Source organism: Salvelinus sp. IW2-2015, unplaced genomic scaffold (assembly GCF_002910315.2).
Source record: "Salvelinus sp. IW2-2015 unplaced genomic scaffold, ASM291031v2 Un_scaffold2320, whole genome shotgun sequence".
Classification (NCBI taxonomy): Eukaryota; Metazoa; Chordata; class Actinopteri; order Salmoniformes; family Salmonidae; genus Salvelinus; species Salvelinus sp. IW2-2015.
In genome coordinates, this window is record NW_019943645.1 from 46,162 (window position 1) to 52,803 (window position 6,642).

The 6,642-nt window shown below is 45.1% G+C and overlaps 1 pseudogene; it reads left to right on the forward strand.

Annotated features, from left to right (window-relative positions):
• LOC112073617 (plasma membrane calcium-transporting ATPase 2-like) overlaps positions 1-6,642 on the forward strand; it is a 77,195-nt pseudogene that overhangs the window by 43,918 nt on the left and 26,635 nt on the right.

Genomic DNA, 6,642 nt, shown 5'->3' on the forward strand with positions numbered 1-6,642 from the left:
AAGGCTGAGTACAAGCCCCACTCCACTAGAGGGATATATTTAACACCAACTTACCATCCTGAGACCAGGCTGAGTATTAGTCCCCACACCACTAGAGGGATATCTTCAACCACCAACTTACCATCCTGAGACAAGGCTGAGTACAGCCCCCACCTCCACTAGAGGGATATCTTCAACACCCAACTTACCATCTCTGAGACCAGGCTGAGCACAGCCCACGAAGATCTCCCTCACAGCACGAACCCGAGGGGGCGCAAGTCCAGACAGGAATTCACCTCAATAACTCAAACCCACTCAAGTTGATAATAGCAACAACAAAAAATCTGTCACGACGTGATGCACAGCCAGTGACTCTGCCCTGTAATAGGGTCAGAGGCAGAGAATCCCAGTAATGGCAATCAATAATCAATGAACAGCAGCGGATGGTGGTAATACATCTAATTTAATAATAATTTTAGAAGCAGTGTACACACACCACACACACAACACACACACACACACACCACAACACACACACACACACACACACACACACACACACACACACACACACACACACACACACACACACACACACACACACACGTAAAGCTCCCTCCCACAACAGGTGCCACCCTATTCCTTATGGACCCTGGGCTAAAGTAGTGCATTTTGTAGACATTGAGTGGTGGGCCGATAGCTGGTTAGCTGTAGCTGGGAGGGGATCTGTAGAGCAGGAACTCATTTACTGCTGGTTTTCCTGTGATGGTGGCTAGCATGACAGGATGTGTTGCTTTGTAGAGGAAAGATAGCCACAGTGAACTAAACTTAGTGTGTGTGTGTGAGTGTGTGTGTGCGTGGGTGGGTGTGTGTGTGTGTGTGTGCTTGTGGGCGTGCGTGTGTGTGCATGCATGTGTGTGTTGTGCGTGCGTGCGTGTGTGTGCTTGTGGCGTGCGTGCGTGCGTGTGAATGTGTGTGCATGTGTGTGTGTGCTTGTTTGCGTCCTGTGTGAATGAATTGGTAGTTGCAGGGCAGTAATAATGACGGGGTTGTGGGTTCAATTCCTGTTGGGCCGTTTTGTATTAAAATGAAGGCACTCCACTGTAGTGTCAGTCGTTTGGATTTACCATGTGATAGTTTATGCTAAATGCCATATCGTCTGCGTGTGCCCTGCAGGTACCAGATGCCATTATAAGGTGTCAGCGTGCGGGCATCACGGTACGTATGGTGGAGGTGACAACATCAACACGGCCAGGGCCATCGCCATCAAGTGTGGCATCATCCACCTGGAGAAGACTTCCTGTGTATCGACGGCAAGGAGTTCAACAGGAGGATCCGCAACGAGAAGGGAGAGGTACGCTACAGCAGAGAGAGAGAGAGAGAGACAGAGAGAGAGAGAGAGAGACAGAGAGAGAGAAACCGAAGAGAGAGAGAGAGACAGAGACAGCGAAAGCGACAGAGACAGAGAGAAAGAGAGAGAGCAGAGCAGAGAGAGAGAGAGAGAGAGACCGAAAGAGAGAGAGAGAGAACAGACAGCGAAAGAGACAGAGACAGGAAAGAGACAGAGACAGAGACAGAGAGAGAGAGAGAGAGAGACAGAGAGAGAGAGACTAGGAGAGACGCGAAAGAGAAGAGAGACAGAGACAAGCGAAAGAGAAGAGACGGAGAGAGAGACAAGAGAGAAGAGACAGAGAGGAGAGAGAGAGACAAGAGAAAAAAAGAGAGACGAGAGAGAGAGAGAGAGAGAGAGAGAAAGAGAGAAACAGAGAGACACGCGAAATTGACAGAGACAGAGACGGACAGTGAAAGAGACAGAGAGCGAGACAGACAGAGAGAGAGACAGAGAGAGAGAGAAACAGAGAGAGAGACAGAGAGCGAGAGACAGCGGAAAGAACAGAGAGCGAGAGACAGCGAAGAGACAGAGACAGAGAGACGACGGACAGTGAAAGAGCAGAGAGAGACAGAGAGACAGACAGAGAAGAGGTGCTTTTGGCATTCTCAGCAGTGAATCCAGGTGAGCTATGTCCCTTTTTTTCTGGGTTTTTCACGCTCAACAGTTTTGTATAATTTTATTTACCAGTTGGTGGGGGGGGGGGGGGGGGTGGCAACTCCATGTTAGGAAGATGTCTCAGGAAACATAGATAAAATACAGGTTCTGATAGATGTACCTCTCCTCTGTAGGTTGAGCAGGAGCGCGATGGGACAAGGTGTGGCCTAAACTGCGAGTCTTGGCTAAGATCCTCCCCTACTGATAAACACACACTGGTCAAAGGTGAGAGAGGCCACACGAGACTTAACGGGCGCTGGAGCAGCAGCACGGCCAGGTGGACTGGGGACAGCAAGGAGTCATCAGGCCAGATAGTCCTGAGGCATGGTCCTAGGGCTCAGGTCCTCCGAGAGAGAGAAAGAAAGAGAGAAAGAGAGCGAGAAAGAGAGTAAATTAGAGAGAGCATACTTAAATTCACACAGGACACCGGATAAGACAGGAAACATACTCCAGATATAACAGACTGACCCTAGCCCCCCAACACATAAACTACTGCAGCATAAATACTTGGAGGCTGAGACAGGAGGGGTCAGGAGACACTGTGGCCCCGTCCGACGATACCCCCGGACAGGGCCAAACATGCAGGATTTAACCCCACCCACTCCCCCAAAGCACAGCCCCCACACCAACACCATAGGTGATAGTAACTCTCTAGGAGCCGATCCGTCATCAGTATTGTGGAATAATTCTAATGTTAACGTAAGATTTGAATGGAGAAAGCTGATCCTATCAGTATTGACACTGAGCAAACTTTTATTCTGTGTGGTGTTTTGGAAAACGTAAGTTACTCTATGGTGAGGTGGCTTATTCTAATGCTACTCCTATAATAATCAATCAAATAGAATGAACATGAAATTGATTTCAATATGATTTAAATATATCAATATATAATCTATAGACCTATGTAGCCTGTCCTGTACTTATCTTTTTAAATGCATCTCCGTTTTAATCTTTTAAATCCTTCGCTTGTTTATAACAATTACAAAGACGTTGGCATCTTGGTATTTGTAGTAAAACTTTGTTCTGAAGTTATTAGCATCACAGAGAGACAGATAAACATCTTGATGGTGTGTTTAACAGAGATCTTTTGTATATAAAGTGATACGGGAGGTCAAAGAAACACAAAGCATCTAACAAGGAACTGTTCTACGAGTGGTCTGATGCAGTCGGTAAATAACGAGTGTTTTCAGGGGCAACTTTAGTAACGGTGGGTTTTGGGAAACAGCTCGGACATTTAACGATGCTCCTACGAAGGTTCTAACGATGAGTTCAGCCTGAAGAGGCTTTTGGGAAACTGGGCCCAAGTTGTTATTGTAAAAGAGAATGTCTCCATCCCAAAATGACACCCCATTTCCTATATAGTGTACTACTATTGACAATGGTGCATAGGGTATGGTCAAAAGTAGTGCACTTTGTAGGGAATAGGGTGCCATCTAGGACACAGACAATGTGTTCTCAATAACCTACATGGTTCAATGTTGGTAATACATAAATATTGTAGGAAATGTTTTATCTAGATAGAACAGAAATGCTAGCTGTGACAGATGTAGCATTACAGCTAGCAAGACCTACTACGGCAACTGTAGCATTACAGCTAGCTACAACCTACTATGACAACTGTAGCACACAGCTAGCTACAAACTTACTATGACTCACTTTAGCATTACAGCTAGCTACAACTACTATACAACTGTAGCACTACGCGCTGCTACAACTACTATGACTCACTTTAGCATTACAAGCTAGCTACAACTACTATGACAACTGTAGCACATACAGCTAGCTACAAACTACTATGACTCACTTTAGCATTTACTGCTTGCTACAACTTACTATGACTCACTTTAGCCATTACAGCTGCTTACAACTACTATTGACAACTGTAGCACTACAGCTACTACAACTACTATGACTCACTTTAGCATTACAGCTAGCTACAACTACTATGACAACTGTAGCACTACAGCTAGCTACAACTACTATGACTCACTTTGCATTACAGTAGCTACAACTTTACTATGACAAATGTAGCACTACAGCTAGCTACAACTACTATGACTCACTTAGCATACTGCTAGCTACAACTACTATTGACTTTACTTTTAGCATTACAGCTAGCTACAACTACCATGATTCATGTAGCATTACAGCTAGCTACAACTACTATGACAACTGTAGCACTACAGCTAGCTACAACTGCTATGACTCACTTTGGAGTGGATCCATTGTTAGTAACCTTGAAATGTCCTGGTATAACACAAGCAGCATCCTCACTACCACACACAGTAACCCCACCAGCCCTGCTGTAGATTCAGTGGAACAGGACTGCCCCCTAGTGGACAAATGGGATAAAACACAATCGGAAATACTGTAACATTGCTATTCAGGTCACTGCATTGCACATACAGTACAATATGATGGTGTTAAATTCACATAGAAAATAAGGAATAACTAAATTATGTTTATTCAGTTATCTGAATCTCCATATCTGTAGCTATATTTACATTTTGAGGATGAGTTTACACACTTTTATTTCCACAAATCAGAATAATGAATGACTAAATATTCATACCTCAGTTAGGTGATATTATGATAGTATCTTCTATGACTGCCGATTCACAGCCATCGTCGATAGCGACAGAGGATACCTGACTTATTTCAACGTGTGCAGAGCAGAGGAGCAGAGGACAGAGTCAGACAGTAAACAGCAGTGCCGTTAAATGTCTACATTATATTCCTATTTATTAAAGATATATTAATACATATGTTGGAGAACAATGTAGACACGTTTACGCTCTCTCTCTTCAATAGCAGATGATTTCTTCTCTTTTGCTGTTTCAGGAACAGGAATCAGCTTTTTAAAAAATCCTTCCATGCCATTGTGAAGCAAACAGCTCAAAGCCTAATCATACTAATAAACATTTTTGCCAAATATTTTAAAGGTTTCTGCTTTTAAATGTGAACCATTATGTCAGTCGGAGTCTATGCTATTCTCAATCACGACTTTATTTTGAATGACAACCATTTTAGGCCACAATAAGTGAAATTGAAAAAAAAATACCAAGATGGGAAAATCTAATGAGGAGTCAAAAGGAAAACTGATGCTACAGCGAAGGAACGCTGAGGAAAGCAACACGTCTTGCCCTATTTCCAGATTATTGTAATGTGCAACCTACTACAACACATGTAGTAGCCTAGGCCTTTTAGGAGAGGAAGATGAGGCAAAAATGCTAATCAGTTTAGAATTCATCAGTTCTGAGGAGAGTTGCTAAGCAGCCTGATGATTTTACAACCCACCACAAGAAGCACGGCCAGCGAAGCTCCTTGACTGTCACCTGCTCTCTCTGCGCACCTCAGCCCACAGACATGCTAACATTCACTACATGACCAAAAGTATGTGGACACCTGCCACCTGCTCTCTCTGCGCACCATCAGCCCACAGACATGCTAACATTCACTACATGACCAAAAGTATGTGGACACCTGCTCTCTCTGCGCACCATCAGCCCACAGACATGCTAACATTCACTACATGACCAAGAGTATGTGGACACCTGCTCTCTCTGCGCACCTCCGCCCACAGACATGCTAACATTCACTACCACAGACATGCTCTGGGCTCTGTGCAGGCCAGTCAAGTTCTTTCAAACCGATCAACAAACCATTTCTGTATGGACCTCGCTTTGTGCACGGGAGCATTGTCATACTGAAACAGGAAAGGGCCTTCCCCAAACTGTTGCCACAAAGTTGAAAGAACAGAATCATCTAGAATGTTGTTGTATGCTGTAGCGTTGAGATTTCCCTAAACTGGAACTAAGGGGCCCGAACCATGAAAAACAGCCCCAGACCACCTCCACCAAACTTTACAGTTGGCACTATGCATTGCCGGTATTAAACCATACCTCTTTTCTCTCTGCACGATACAGCCGGTATTAAACCATACCTCTTCTCTCTCCAGGGTATAGCCGGTACAGACGTGGCCAAGGAGGCGTCTGACATCATATTAACGGACGATAACTTCAGCAGCATAGTGAAGGCTGTGATGTGGGGGAGGAARGTCTACGACAGCATCTCCAAGTTCCTCCAGTTCCAGCTGACTGTCAACGTGGTGGCTGTCATAGTGGCCTTCACTGGGGCCTGCATCACACAGGTAACAAACACACAGCTGACTGTCAACTTGATAATGGACACCTTTGCGTCCCTGGCCCTGGCGCCGAGCCCCCCACGAGGCCCTGCTGAAGAGGAAGCCGTACGGCCGCAACAAACCGCTGATCTCCAGGCAGCCATGACCAAGAACATCCTGGGACACGGCAATCTACAGCTGTCACATCCTTCTCCCTGCTGTTCGTCGTACGTCATTATCTTTATCAGTCCTCTCCTATTGGATATTTATTGGACAGTATAGAGAGAGAGGAGATGGACAAAGAAGATGGTGCGTGCTGCGTATCTAGACCACAGCTAGTTACAAGTGTTCTGGGATCCAGAGCGCTTGTCCCTTAACATTCTAGACACAACTAGCTTTAATGTGTTCTGGATCCCAGAAGGCGCTTGTCTTAGACATCTTCAGAACACAGCTAGTTTAATGTGTCTGGGAATCCAGAGGCCATTGTCTTAGA